The sequence below is a fragment of the Coptis chinensis genome, chromosome 2 (assembly GCF_015680905.1).
Source record: "Coptis chinensis isolate HL-2020 chromosome 2, ASM1568090v1, whole genome shotgun sequence".
Taxonomy (NCBI): Eukaryota; Viridiplantae; Streptophyta; class Magnoliopsida; order Ranunculales; family Ranunculaceae; genus Coptis; species Coptis chinensis.
In genome coordinates this window covers 54,602,227-54,618,048 of record NC_141457.1, presented here as the reverse complement: position 1 = coordinate 54,618,048, position 15,822 = coordinate 54,602,227, and the positions used below count along the sequence as shown (strand labels likewise).

Sequence of the window (15,822 nt, the reverse complement as noted above, 5' to 3'; positions counted from 1 at the left end):
TCTCCGAGCCGGTCGTTTTGACATAAGGTAGGCCCAATTCCGAGGTTTGAGTCCAAAGATACGGCCTTCGGAAGTTCTGCTAATTTTGAGTACTGTTTCTGCCCGCGTTGACTTTGACTTTTCCTCTTTTGACCGGGCTTTACAGAGGCTTTGTCTTCTTGAATCTTGGCCTTTAATCACCGAACTCCTTAGCAACCAACCATTGCTCCTTTATCTCATCAAAGTGGCATATTTCTGCACATAATTGACTTTGAAGCCTGAAACGCATAAAAACACGTAATAAGTATTAACTCTTAATTATTACTCACATAATTGGTCTAAAAGTATGACTGTTACAGGGTTAAAACTACAGTTTTGGGCTCTTATCAAACCACCCCCAAACAGCATTTTGCTTGTCCTCAAGCAAATATGAGGAATTAGAATAAGTGACCAAAAATGGAGTTCTAACTACTCTCGTTTCGCTGAGTGCGATTGCATTGACCATATGCAACACGTAATAAGTATTAACTCTTAATTATTACTCACATAATTGGTCTAAAAGTATGACTGTTACAGGGTTAAAACTACAGTTTTGGGCTCTTATCAAACCACCCCCAAACAGCATTTTGCTTGTCCTCAAGCAAATATGAGAAATTAGAATAAGTGGCCAAAAATTGGAGTTCTAACTACTCTCATTTCACTGAGTCGATTGCATTGACCATATGCAACAAGGCCTTAAACCAAGAGGGAATTCCCTAGTGGACGAAGTTATAGCCTCGTGAGAGTTTTCCAATGAAGGTACTCACAAACTTCATCTATACTACAACGACTAAGAAATAAAACTATTGTTTCCTCATTCATGTCTCAACTATCTATACATCTCACTAGCAATTGAATAAGAATAACCAAGTCAAAACCTAAACTAATATATACATAATAATCAATCATCTATGACACAAATATATATATACTATGAGTAATACTATGAAATGCCTAGCGTGTTCGTTTTAAAACTTCGAATAAGCGTCCTTAAGTAGGTCCTCACATAAATGTCAAGACAAAACCACTCGATTTTTCTGCTCAAGTTTAAGCTTTACTCCGTTAATGCGTGGGCACACTTTACCTTACAATCTCAATGACAAAAAGGAAGCCGGAGTCGATCAAACACATCTGCCACTTACTATCACACTAACCTATTCCTAATTGAGCTAGAGGTCTTCATTAGGTGTTGCGGGGATTAGGAGATGGTTTAAGAAGGAAGGAAATGGATATTCAAAAGGACAAGTCTGAGATAATAGAGTCTTTATATTATGTAACTTAGAGAAAACCTTGTTATTTTCTTTTTCTTCTATACTTTGTTTCCATCCTTAGCCATATTTTTCTTTTTCTTTTCTTTGGCTTTTGACTCCCTTTTATTCTATTTTTAGAGTTTTTATTTATTTCTATTTTTTTTTCTTTTCCTTGGATGGAAACTTCTTTTCTTTTTTTCTGAAGCAACTAACTAATTTTTGTTTACACAGGTTTTTCTCTTCTTCTTTCTTCCTCATTCTATTCTCAGACTTATTATAGATTGGGTAGGTTGATTTTTTTATTTTTTTATTTTGTTTTGTTTTTGTAACAGGGTCAAAAGAAAGGCTCAGAGGGGCGACTAGCGGAAAATAATTCATAGGTTTGAATTTCTGGCTATATCGATCCAAAGAGGGCCTAAAGTCTCGCTTAGGATATGGCATAGTGATCAAGCAAGTGGACGTGTGATTTCTCTATCCGGATTTTACTTCTCCCTTGTGTCATTTCTCAAATGTTTTCAATCATATAAGGCTTTAGGCTATATTCTCACAGGATTTGTAGAATAAGTACTCTAGCCTAGATTTTAGAAACTTATCGCTAACAATCATAGATACTCATGTAATATATTTATAGATAGATGCAAAGATTATTACCTACATATTAACCTAAGTTTCTAACAATTATTCTCGATGCAAAAGCTACGGAGACTTCTAGATTGTTAAGAGCATAGAGAAAAAACAATACCAATATTCCTAAGTGTATAGCATAAACTTATTTATTTATATTTTTGAAAATTTTAACTTGAAAACAAATGCATATTATACATATCTATATCCTAACAGATGTCTTAATTACACGTGTTTCTATGGCCCCCAAACAAGAAGCATGCTTTGTCCTCAAAGCATTTAAATAAAGAAGGTAGAAAAATACCATGGAAACACGTGAAATTCTGGAACATCTGCAAAACAAGGTTAGAACATACTAATATAGGAAATAAAAATACTGACGCAACTCTATAAGAGTTCCACCCATTATGGGGTTAACAGAATTAAATTGCTTGGGACATAAGCAGACAATAACAAAACTAAAAACTTACCTTATCTCCCGCTTAAGCATCCTCTTCTTCATTAAAGAGATGAGGTTCCTTTGCATCCTGCCAGTCCATTATAACTTGCCAAGCTTGCCGCCATTTATCATCTAGATGTACGGGGCGACCAAATGAGGCTGCACCTGCCATCCCGGCCAAGTCATTATTCGCAATGAGCGAACCACCCAATTGGTGGGTCTCATGACTTCAACCCTTTTCCAATCTGTGAATTGTGCACGTATCACGTAAACAACTACGATGATGCGGCTGACCAAAACAGGCATAAGAAGATACTTACGCCTCATGCTTTGGGCTCTCTTAAGACTAGCGACTAAAACTCGGGGAATGTCATATCGGCGACGTCCCTCAGCTAAAGCAAGGAAAATGTCACCAGCAGTACTGTTTGTAGAAATGAACTGCCATTCCCCCAAAATATTCATCAGGATGAATAACATGGTGGTGCCTACGTTTAGGGAAAGGCTACCAAGGGCAATGCTATATCACCCCTCGTCCATTACTTGAAATACCCCTCCCCCATAATACTCATGGAAATATGTATAATCATAAAGGTATGCATTATCGGTCATATAAGCCCATGTGTGAACAGGATTAGGTACTGGTAATCCTGAAACTAAAGCGACCACATTTTTATTGAATTCTAGTGTCGTGTCATCGACTATGACGGAGAATTCTTGTTCTCCATCCTGATTACAATAGAATTTAACGTGGTTGTAGAAATAAGCAGTAAGTTGTGGTGAATATGAATCGTCATCACTTACTAGTAGATGACGCCATCCTAACTGCAGGATCCTGTGTCAGAACCAATGTCCATAGGTCTCGGTTCCCAACACGTCTTCGAAAGACTGTTTAGGTATGACTATAGGAGATGTCATCTCAACGACTCTTTGAACAGTTCCAAAAATCCCTGGAATGACCCTCGAAAATTGGAATTTTCCGTGTTCACAGAGGGCGGGCTGGCTGGCTGCTTTGAAGCGTGGTCGCTCGTGGGTTTTTGGAGTTATAGTGTTTAGGCGCGAGTAGCACTCAACTTGGGTGCGGGTCGCGCTCTGAGTAAAATTTCTGGAAGTGTAAAGGGCGCAGTGCTCTCGTAAGTGCTGAAGCAGAAGTTTAGAGGAAAAAGAAGGAAAAGCTTGGAGTGAAAGGTGAGGGATGATGGTGGGGTGTAGTGTGGTTTGTTAGTGTAGAATGAAGGGAATTTAAATAGGTTCTGAGCTTCCAAAAAGAATCGGCAAGTTGCCAAATTGTTTTAAGGCAATTTCCAGAAATAGAAAAATTCCAAACCCGAAAACGGAAACAAACCATCTTCTTGATTTTCTACTGGATCTTTTATACTGGATTTAGAATAGTAACTTCTAAACTCTCCTAGATTTCATGCTACCACCACACAAAATCATAGATATGCCGATATCGGCCAAATTCTCAACCTTTCATCCAAGACAACTTTACCGCAGATGATCATATAACGAATTATGCTCGGTATAAATATTACCACCCCCAAACAAGTCGGGAAGGTGGGATTAATGATAAAAACAAGCAGAAACTCAAAAATAAACAATTATATTAAAACTAAAATTTAAATCCAAACAACATAAAACAAACACATTAATATTTCAATTTAACAACTAAATTAAAATCCAACTAATAAAAAACCATGAAATAACAGCGAACATAAACTGATGGTGAACACCTAGTTATGTGATGAAGATGGACCCTGAGATGGAGATTGGTCCTGGGATAGAGAATGGCTTGGGCCATCTGTCCTTCGGCGACGACGCTCATGCCTCTCAGACTCGGCTGAAACAGAATCCTCCACGGGTGGCATGCGTCGTAGCATCTCTATTCGGAACAAGCGCTGTGCTTCCATCTTAGTCCTGAGTACTGCATACTCGGCTTGGTGATGCTGGTGGATAGTCTCCATGTTAGACAAGATATCGTCCTGAACCCTTTCGAGCATTTCAAGTCTCGTCTAAAGGTTCGTTTGCTTATTTCGAACTACAATCTGTCTATCTCGGATATCTTCACAAATACCATAAACGCAACGCAAGCCAGTTTGCAACACTTGCATGCGTTCTAAATTAGAACTACAATTATCTAATGCATCGTCATCCAGACATGTCATATCCTCCCTTTCATCCTCCGACTCAACCACCTTTCCTTCAGACAACTGCCAAGTCTCTTGGATGCAATCCGTATAGATACTTGCATTAGAATGCAATTTGATCTCAATAGGAGCAGATTTTGCGACAGCTCTAAAGGAGAGCATGATCTTAGTGATCAATACGGGAAGAGGTGCCAAGCTCTTTCCCACTCCTCTAATCACATTAAAAATTAACTCGAGGATGCAGAAATTATACTTATTCATTTGCAAAATCCAGAGAACGTGCAGACATTGCAAACTGACATCGCTGACTTTGTCTTTCCCGAGGACATTCCTACCAATCCACTGAGCTACAGCCAGTTGATTGGTTCTCAGGGTTGATTGGCGGATGCAATGAGATTTCGGATTATATTCACCCTCCACGACATTATCTTTCATCAAAGCAGGAACTCCAGTATACTGGGATTCCTGAATGGTCGTTTCTAGGTTGCTTTCAGGCGTAATTCCTAACAGCTCAGCCAACAACCGTCTCGTTACTTCCCTCCTCGTTCCTGCTACCTTAATGAAAATCCTATCCCCCTCCAATTCTTGCTTCTTATAAAACTGTTCTACCAAATCATAGTGATAGAACTCCTCAGTCGAGTACCACAGTCCGTTCCAATCTGTCCTCATCATCTCTGCGTCGTAAAATGGCATGAAGATGTCGGCCGCAAACGCGTGCTCCGGCAAAATTCTTCGTCGTAGCGCCATTGAAGTTTTTGAAACAACCAATGGTTTTGTAGACTGTGGGGGAGGCGAGTTTGATAAAAAAAAACAACTTAAAACAACGGTGGTGTCGGTGGTGGCGGTTGGAACTTGAATTGGTGGCTGTTTTGGAGTTTTAAAATTGTTGGGGTTGGTGCTAGTGATGGTTTGGAGAAGATTTCAATTTGATTTAAATGCTTGGCGTGGGTGTAGTTAGGTTTTCTTCACTTTTTTTTTTTTTTTTTTTTTTTTTTTTTTGTTTAAGGTTTGTTTTAAACATTGGTAACCGGCGGGATTGGAAAAGGAAAGAAATTGTGCATTTTTGGGAAGGAAGGGGGCGCAGGTGCACTGCTAGTGCGCGCGAGTTTGGGCCCAAGCCCAATTTGAATTCCGAAATTTTCCGATTTTTCACGCAATTTCAAATTCAATTTGCCGCTTCGTTACTGGTCCGATTTTGGCGAATGAGTTATGGAAATGATCAGTAGAGAATTTCCAATCCAATGATCCATAAAACACTCAATTCCAACCATGGGTGACGTATAAGAAGGTGGAAAAATGCCTCGAAGTGCGTGTGTGACGTAAGTTATGCGAACGAAGGAAATCTAAGTTTTAGATAACGTTAACCCAATTGAACTACAAGTAATGGGCCTAAGCAACACAAATGGAAAGTTCGAGCAATCCGGATGGAAAGACCGACTGCCCACCCCCAAACAAATTTTTAAATACAAAATTTGTTCTAACGTGGGTCGTTTAAAGTTAGATTCCCAAGACTTGTTGGATTGCTATTTCTACGATTTAGAATTTTTTATTTTTTTATTACTTTATTATAAGAAAAACGAAAAACAATAAATACATAATTCACCCCATAGAGGAACATGACTCAAAAACAGAGAAAACATGCAAAAGTGGAAAACGTGAATTATGTTAACTGTGGACTTAGGATCATGTACTTACAGCCACACACTCCATAGGGAGGGCCCGGTTACCTGAATGGTGCACTTACCACTATATGGAAGTGAAAGGAAGTACACCAAATGACAAAGGTCAATCCTCATAGACAGGGTCCTGTAAAAGGACTTCCTCTACATCAGGGGACAGAAGTTCGTGAAAATGTTTTAACCGTTAACCATTAACTTGAAAGGTAATGTTGTCATTGGGATTGACCAAGGTGATTGCCCCGTAAGGGGTGACTTCAGTAACCAGAAAAGGACCAGACCAACGGGTTTTAGTTTCCACGGAAAATATGTAGACGGGAGTTGTAAAGCAAGACCTTTTTACCGACCACAAACTCTTTGCGCAAGATTTGCTTACAATGAACACGTTTCATGTTAGCTTTATAATCCTTCATGAGATCGTAAGAATCGCTACGGATTTCTTCAAGCTCATTCAATTGCAACTTGCGTTTGACACCTGCCTCATCAATATTAAAGTTAAGGATTTTTATAGCCCACAGAGCACGGTGCTCTAATTCAAATGGCAAATGACATGGTTTCCCAAATACAAGTCTAAATGGAGACATACCTATAGGAGTTTTGAAAGCAGTTCTATACGCCCATAAGGCATCCGATAGACGCTTCGACCAGTCTTTTCTATCAGGGTTTACAGTTGTTTCTAAAATCTTTTTGATTTCCCTATTAGAAACTTCTACTTGTCCGCTAGTTTGTGGATGATAAGGAGTTGCTACTTTGTGTATAACTCCATACTTTTTCACTAGGGATGCAACAACTCACAGTTGCAAAATGTGTTCCACCATCACTAATGATGGCTTTAGGAATGCCAAACCGACAGAAAATATATTCTTTAATAAAAAATACAACGGTCTTATGGTCATTGCTACGGCAAGCTAGGGACTCTATCCATTTAGACACGTAGTCCACGGCAACTGGAATATAAATGAAACCGTGGGAAACAGGGAAGGGACCCATGAAATCAATGCCCCAAATGTCAAAAATTTCTACTATCAAGATTGGATTTAATGGCATCATATTATGCTTCGTGATTCGCCCAAGTTGTTGGCAACGAATACACGTCTTGCAATGCACTTGGGCATCCTTAAAAAGGGTAGGCCAATAAAATCCACATTGAAGAACTTTAGCGGCTATTTTCATCCCACTAAAATGGCCACCACACTCTTTGTCATGGCAGAACGATAGGACTTCATTGTATTCCCACTGGGGAATACAACGACGAATAATCTGATCTGCACAATACTTAAAAAGGTAGGGCTCATCCCAGTAGTATAACTTAACTCTGGCCAAGAACTTCTTACGTTCATTTCTTGACCAATTATAAGGCATAACATCAGCCGCTAAATAATTTACAATGTCAGCATACCATGGTGCTGAAAAAATAGAATACAGATGCTCATCAGGAAAAGATTTCGGTATGGACTCAGAATCACTACTATCGTTGTTCGTAAGTCTAGATAAGTGGTTGGCAACTACGTTTTCGACCCCTCTTTTGTCCTTTATTTCTAATGTGAACTCTTGCAGGAGAAGGATCCATCGGATTAATCTCTGCTTAGCATCCTTCTTTGCAAGAAGGTACTTAAAGCCGTGATGGTCCGTGTAAACTAAAGTTTTAGAACCAACCAAATAAGGACGAAACTTATCTAAAGCATAAATGACGGCTAAAAATTCTTTTTCGGTAGTTGAATAATTCCGTTGAGCATCGTTTAAGGTTTTACTAGCATAATAAATAACAGTGGACTTATTATCTAGTTTTTGTCCCAAGACTGCACCAACTGCATAGTCACTAGCATCACACATGAGTTTGAAAGGTTTAGACCAATCGGGAGGCTGTATAATTGGTGCAGAGGTTAGGGAGGCTTTTAAAGTTTCAAAAGCCTGCTTACAGTTAAAATTAAAATCAAAGATTGCATCTTTTAAAAGCAGATTAGTTAAAGGCCTAGCTATTTTCGAGAAATCTTTAATAAATCGCCTATAAAAACCTGCATGGCCTAGAAAGGCTCTAATATCACGGACAGTCCGTGGTTTGGGTAGAGTCGCTATCTTATCTAGTTTGGCCTTATCTACTTCGATGCCATCACTAGATACAATGTGACCTAGTACTATGCCCTTTTTCACCATGAAATGACAATTTTCCTAGTTTAAAACGAGGCTCTTTTCTTCACACCGTGTCAAAACCTTAGACAGGTTAGACAAACAGTCTCTGAAGGAATCTCTATAGATAGAAAAATCATCCATAAAAACTTCCATAAAGCGCTCTACCATGTCACTAAATATATGAAGCATACACCGCTGGAAGGAACCAGGAGCATTACAAAGGCCAAAAGGCATTCGTTTATAGGCATACGTTCCAAAGGGACATGTGAAAGTAGTCTTTTCTTGGTCATCAATATCAATAATAATCTGAAAATAGCCTGAGTAGCCATCCAGAAAACAATAAAAAGCATGACCAGGGCGTTCGAACATTTGATCTATAAAAGGTAACGGAAAGTGATCCTTCCTTGTCATAGCATTTAAACGTCTGTAATCAATACAGATTCTCCATTTCATAGGACCTTGTGTGACAACATAGTCACCCTTCCCGTTACGTACCATGGTAACTCCCGATTTCTTAGGAACTACATGAATGGGGCTTACCCATTCGCTATCAGAGATTGGGTATATGATACCCACATCGAGTAATCGTAAGACTTCTTCCCTAACGACCTCTTTCATGGCAGGGTTCAAGCGACACTGAGGTTCGCGAGAATTCTTCGCGTTATCCTCCAAATGGATACGATGAGTGCAAACATTAGGGTCAATTTCCTTAATGTCGGCTAGGGACCAACCAATCGCAGACCGATGTTCCCTAATCACCCGGATTAAACGTGTCTCTTCATTTTTAGATAACAGAGAAGATATAATTACCAGATGACTACCATCCGGATCAAGTTGAATATATTTTAACTCCGGGGGAAGAGGTTTGAGCACTAGGGTGGAAGGAAAATCAATAGATGTTTCGTCAGGGTCCTCATTTTGCATAATGAATACTTGCTTAGGTAGCAAGTCTTCATACTCAGTATATGGAGCAACCGAAGGGTCTACAATTGGTGTGGACTCAAGGATGGTGTTGACTTCCTCTAAGTAGGAGTCATTTACAAAATCTAAAGTTCCAAAAGAAAGGAATTTGTACATATTGTTTTCGGGAAACGTATTGTTAAAATAATCTTGAGCTAAGCTCTCGATCATGCTAACCTCCCCATCAATACACGAATCTGGTAACTGTTTCATCATTTTAAAAACATTTACCTCAACAGTAAGATGGCCAAAAGATAAGGACATCGTACCATCGCGGCAATTTATAAGCGCGTAGGCAGTTGCCAAGAAGGGGCGCCCTAAGATGATCGGTACAGAGTCGTTAGCGACTTCTGTATCGAGGATAACAAAATCCGCAGGATAGTAGAAATCCTGAACCTTAACAAGCACGTTTTCCACTACACCCTTAGGATACTTAATTGACCTGTCCGCTAATTGCAACGTTATTTTTGTAGGTTGCATTTCCTGTAGACCTATTTGTTTATACAAATAATACGGAAGTAAGTTAACACTCACCCCCAGGTCTAATAAAGCGGTCGTTGTGTGGGAATCTCCTAAGGTGCATTTTATTGTAGGAGGACCAGAGTCCTTGTACTTAACAATTCCATTATTTTCGGATAAAGTTGGGAACTGTTCAGTTAGGAAGGCATCTTTAGGTATGTTTGTCTTACGCCTAATAGTGCACAACTCCTTAAGAAACTTAGCGTGATTAGGTAGCTTTTTAATAGCTTCGAGAAAAGGAAGGTTTATCGTTAGATTTTTGAAAATGTTCCTAATCTCCTCAAAGTTTGTATCCCTGGTTAGCATGGCTAATTTCTGGGAACGGTGGTTTAAGCTCTATATTTAGCATATGGCTCGACTTGATGTGTGACCTTGGCTTTCGTTTCTTAGTTTGTTGTTTAACCGGGTACCTCTACGGTGATAGGTTCTTCAGTTCCTATTTCGGTATCTAGATCGATATCCGGTGTAGGGAGTACTGATGGGGTAACTATAGGCATAGTTACTTTGTTATCAACCACTCTTCCAGAGAGGAGAGTGGTGATGTCATTAAGGTCACCTACGATTGTAGTTTCCGTAATAGTATTACCGTTTACCTCAAAGGCTGTGTTTGTTGTTTTAGGGTTTGTTATTGCTTGTCCTGGAAACACGCCTTTTGGTTGGGTTTTCTCTTCGGCTAATTGTTGTATGCCCTGATTTATAGATTGTAAGATTTGTTGGTTTGATTGAGTCATTGTTTAGAAAAGTTGTTGGGTAACCTGTATAAAGGCGTCGATACGATCCGGTTGTGTAGGTGTAGTAGTCACAGGTGGTGCTACTGGAACTATCTCACGTTGATTATTTATGGGTGGGTTGTGATAGTTAGTATTGTTAACTGGAACGATACCTCTATTGGTATTATAACTATTATAATTACCTTGACCTTGTGCTAGACCTTGTCGTGGTTGCGCTTGGTTGTTATAATTATTATAATTTTCCTGACCTTGTCCTTGTCCTTGCCTAGGTGGAGCTTGGTTATAGTTGTTTGCTTGCCTAACATTTTGGTTATTAAACCCCGGAGGTGTAACTTGTTGATTGTTTAAGCCAACTAAAGTTGGGATGTTGTCTCCATGGGGCATTAGGAATAGGATAGCTATTAATGGAGCAAACATTATCTTGCTCTAATTGTTGTTGTTCATAGGCGAGAGGACAATAGGAGTCAGGGTGCTCAGGACTCAAACAGAAATTACATGGGTTGGAGTTTACATTCATGACGGGGATAGGCTTTTGTTGAACAGAAATAGCCTCAACCTTTTTAGTTAGAGATTCGATTAAATTTTTAAGTTCTGGATCGGGTTTCATCTCAAACATACCGGCGGCCTTAACTGTTGAAGAAGAACTAGTAGAGCGGGGGATATCATCACTACCCCCGCAATTGTTATTGCGTTTAGTTTGCTCTTCTAAAAATTTGTAAGCCTCTGAGGCTCCTTTACTTAGGAAACTACCCCCATTCATTATGTCAAGGACTTCTTTATGGTGATGTTGAAGTCCTTTGAAAAAGGCACGAACTAACGTGTCTTTTGCTAGGTTATGGTGTGGACACTCTATAAGCAAATCGGTAAAACGATTCCAAGCCTCAGAAAATGATTCATGAGGATTTTGTCGAAAGAAATGAATCTTGGAAAGCATCTCATATGTCTTTAGGGGTGGGTAAAAATGTTCCATAAATAGCTGAACAAGTTTAGCCCACGAGTCCACAGAATTAGGCGTTTGGGCAGTTAACCAAGACGCTGCCTTATCGGCTAAGGTGAAGGGAAATACCCTTAGTTTAATTTGTTCCGCACCAACCGTAGGATGATGGAATGTTGTAAGGACTTGTTCAATCCTACGCATGTGTTGGTAAGGTTTTTCATGGTCTAAACCATGGAAAACGGGTAACAAATTAAATATGTTTGGGGGAATTTGAAAATCCCCCACTGGGTCTGCTAACAAATTAAATATGTTTGGGGGAATTTGAAAATCCCCCACTGGGTCTGCTAGAACGATGCAAGATTTAGGGCTATCGCTCAAGGCTTTGTAAAAGTCGGAGAGAGGAGTCTCTCTTTCTTCAGCCATTATGTTAGGTGTGGTTGGTGGGATAGTAGCTAGAGGTGTAGTGATTGGTATACTCGATAGATTTGTTTGTTGACGTTGACGGTTTATTACGTTCTGTGTTTTTTTCCGACCAGACCTTAATCTCATGCAAGTCTAAATCTAAAAACGACAACACTCCAAACGATCTTGATATTTTAGTATAAACCTCTAACTGGAGATGCGAGGTATGGAAGAAAGGAATACCTGATAGCGTCCTTGCTTCGCGTATGAATAACGTCTTGTTTTCGCGTGTTCAGTGTAAATAACAAGTTAGAACACTGAAAAACTTAAAAATCGAAGTTCGGAACAAACCTGTAGAAATCCAGAAAAATTTAGCTTAGGCGAATGCCGCCGCTTAGAAGCTGTGATCGCTCCGTGTAACTCCAAGTTACAGTGTTTTAGGGCGGGTCGCACTCGAGATGGGGGCGGGTCGCACTCAAGGTTCCAAGCGTTTGGGCGCAGGTGCACTCGCTTTGGGCCCGGTCGCGCTCCATTTATTTTTTTCGCGGAACTTTTCAATGCTGAAACGGACAACCACAGTATGAATCAAACAAGGGTGGGTGGGTTTAATGGGACTTAAAAATGACTAATTATACTATGAAAACAATGCTAAAGTGAAACTAAGATGGCGCTAATTTGATAAGACATTAAAAGGTAATTTACCTACGTTAAATGTTCGATGAACTCAAAACGCAAGTAAACTAAAACTTTATACGTGCCTATATTTATCAAAGTTTCTACTCTCAATTCTATCGAAATAGAGTGGAGTAACAAATTCGTTCCACTCCTAGTTCTCTAGCATGGAATGATTTCATAGTTAACTAATCGGTCTTAAGTCTAATGAGAGGTTTCTGAGGGAATTCTATACTACGAGGTGAATTAAATTAACAAGTTACGAATAATGAAATGCTACGGAATTCTGAATGTGAATCTAGATAAAGAATTAGAGGGGAATTGATTCCACCTCGAATCCAACTTAATCACCTAGCATAGACTGTTGTAATCCAATTCTTACGTTCTTACCATAAGAATTGCTCATTATAATCCCTAATTAACATGGCATTTCTACCAATTACAACTAGCATGTTAGGTCGTCCACCCATTCTCATGGCGAAACACGACCTTCTAGAATGGAATAGACTCTACAACGATTCTACACTTATACAACTAAGCTTTCATCAAGGCTTCATCAACCCCTCTAATGGAGGTTTAGCCTTGATTCATCAAACCATCATTTCCTATATTATTATAATTAAACATCATATCAAAATTCTAACTTGACTAATTTAACTAACAATACTTCAATCTAATTTAACAACTCAGAAATGATAATCAACAAGAATTAAAACTAGATCTATAATTTGAAATGACAAAATCAAAATTGACAAAATAGCTATTTTATTTATCAAACTAATTAAGAACAATGATTCTAAGAGTTTAATCTAAAACAAGAATTTAATTGAAGAAACAATTAAATCTAGATCTAGAATTATCTATATTTTTAGGTCTAATTAGCTACCATTAACAAAGAGCTAAGCTTTTGTTTTTATATGTTTTCAGATCCAAACGGCTTGGAGCCATGTTTTGGGCCAGAGAATCAGGCTCAAAACCCAATTCTTTCAGTCCAAAAAGGCCTCTTCAGCTGCAGTTGGCTTCAACAGACTTTTTGTCCACTTCTGCTCCTCTGATTGGGTCAAAGCATAGACCATTGGAAAGCTCTTTCCGAGCCGGTCGTTTTGACATAAGGTAGGCCCAATTCCGAGGTCTGAGTCCAAAGATACTGACCTACTTAAAATTCTGCGATTTTTTGAGTCTTTGTTTACGCCGCGTTGACTTTGACTTTTCATCTTTTGACCGGGCTTTACAGAGGCTTTGTCTTCTTGAATCTTGGCCTTTAATCACCGAACTCCTTAGCAACCAACCATTGCTCCTTTATCTCATCAAAGTGGCATATTTCTGCACATAATTGACTTTGAAGCCTGGAACGCATAAAAACACGTAATAAGTATTAACTCTTAATTATTACTCACATAATTGGTCTAAAAGTATGACTGTTACAGGGTTAAAACTACAGTTTTGGGCTCTTATCAATCATGCCATAAACTTGTACCTTCCCCGTTAGCAATCAAGCATTTAATATACTTTCGAGCAATCTTCCTATGTTTTAGGATACTCCTCCAAACCCACGAACAATCCGAAGGAATCTTCATAGTCCAGAAATGTTTCTATCGAATGTGGTACTCCCAAGTCCACTTTGTCCACAGAGTTTCATCCTTAGTTGCAACCTTGAAAACCAACCCACAGTATGCTGCTTTGTTCCATACCCTAGGGTCAATAATACTCAGCCCACTTTCCTCTTTATGTAACCTCAAAGTTGCATGACTAGCTTTATGCATCTTCACTTGCAAAGAATCACCAGACCATACAAATCTGTTATAGAGTTTAGCAACCTTGTCCAAAACACCTACTGGAAGGATAAAAGTCTTCGCCCAATATATATGAAAAGATGATAGGATAGACTATATGAGTTGTAATCTGCCCGCATAAGATAAGGACATGTTTTTCCAGTTGGACATTCTCATGGTGATTTTTTCAATCAGTGGTAAACAGTCCTTGGTACTGATTCTAGCTGTAGTGAGAGGCAACCCCAGATATTTGATGGGAGGGGTTACTAGTTGTACCCCCAATAAGCCTGCAAAAGCAAGCCCATCATCATTAGTCATACTGCCAGTAAGTATAGACGTCTTCAGAGTATTAATCTTCACCCCCGTGAGAGAAGAGAAGTAATCAATGACCGACTTAATAGCCAAAATAGAGCCAGCCTCCCCTTTATAGAAAAGTAGCACATCATCAGCGAAACTCAAGTGAGTTATTGCAAGTCTTTTACATCTGGAATGAGGCTGAATGCTTTTCATTAGGAGCCCTTGCTTCAGTAGACCACCTAACAGTTCCATTACCAGCATGAACAGATACAGAGACAGAGTGTCACCTTGCCTTAACCCTCTTTTCCCTTCAAAGAAGCCATACGGACTACCATTGACGAGGACTGAATAACAAGGAGAAAAGAAGCACATAGCTAGCCAACCAATAAACTTGTCGGGGAACCTGAATCTTTTAAGCACCATCAGGAGAGAGTTCCAGCTGACATTGTCATAAGCTTAATAAGTTAGTCTTTCTAGTCTTATGTTCTTCGACTCTTCTTCTTCTCGTTCTTCGTGTTCTTCCTTTTTTATGGAAGGCTAATCTTCTTTTTCAAGGGAGGAGATGAAGCCGATGCTTAAGGTTTAATGATTCTTTTGGTTCATGGTGTTCTTCAATCAGGTTAGTTCTTTATGTTTTTAGTTATTAGTTCCATTGCTCACACCAGGGGATGGAAGTATAGAATAGGGTTTATGTTTTGCAATATTAATATCAAGCTAGTGTTCTTTACTTTTCTTCTAATAGTATAGTTCTTTAGAGTTAGGGAAGTATTCTTTGTGTTGGCCTAGAAGGGGTAGCTCAGGGAGTGGCTGCCTAGGGGAAGTATTCTTTGTGTTTGCCTTAAGTAGTGATTCATTTAATGGCCGCCCTATTAGGAAGTACTCCTTGCTGTTGCTCTCGGTAATACATTGAATGGCTGCCCGAGCTTACATAAAAGGAAAAAAGATATTAATAGCATAAACATAGGAACAACCTTAAGTAGAATTAATTGTTAACGATGTTTCGTCCAAGAGGGCATCGACACTAGCTCGATTGCCTAATTGTAATCTACTTGTAAGAACAACCATAAAGCAGAAGGTCATAGATCAAAAGTATTGGTGGATTCTAATATCTTGAATTCCCTTTTTTATAAATTCTCAATAGTTTAGTTTAGCATTAGAATATAAAATCTCTACAATAATAGTTTTTAATCCCTCAAACCCCCTTTCTAGTCCTGTCCTTCACATAACATACACTTAAAAATGGAACGATAC

General features: G+C 39.1%; 1 pseudogene; it reads right to left on the bottom strand.

Moving 5' to 3' along the window:
- Window positions 1–6,338: 6,338 nt before the first annotated feature.
- Window positions 6,339–14,943, bottom strand: LOC147516656 (uncharacterized; annotated as a pseudogene).
- Between the last annotated feature and the right edge of the window lie 879 nt (window positions 14,944–15,822).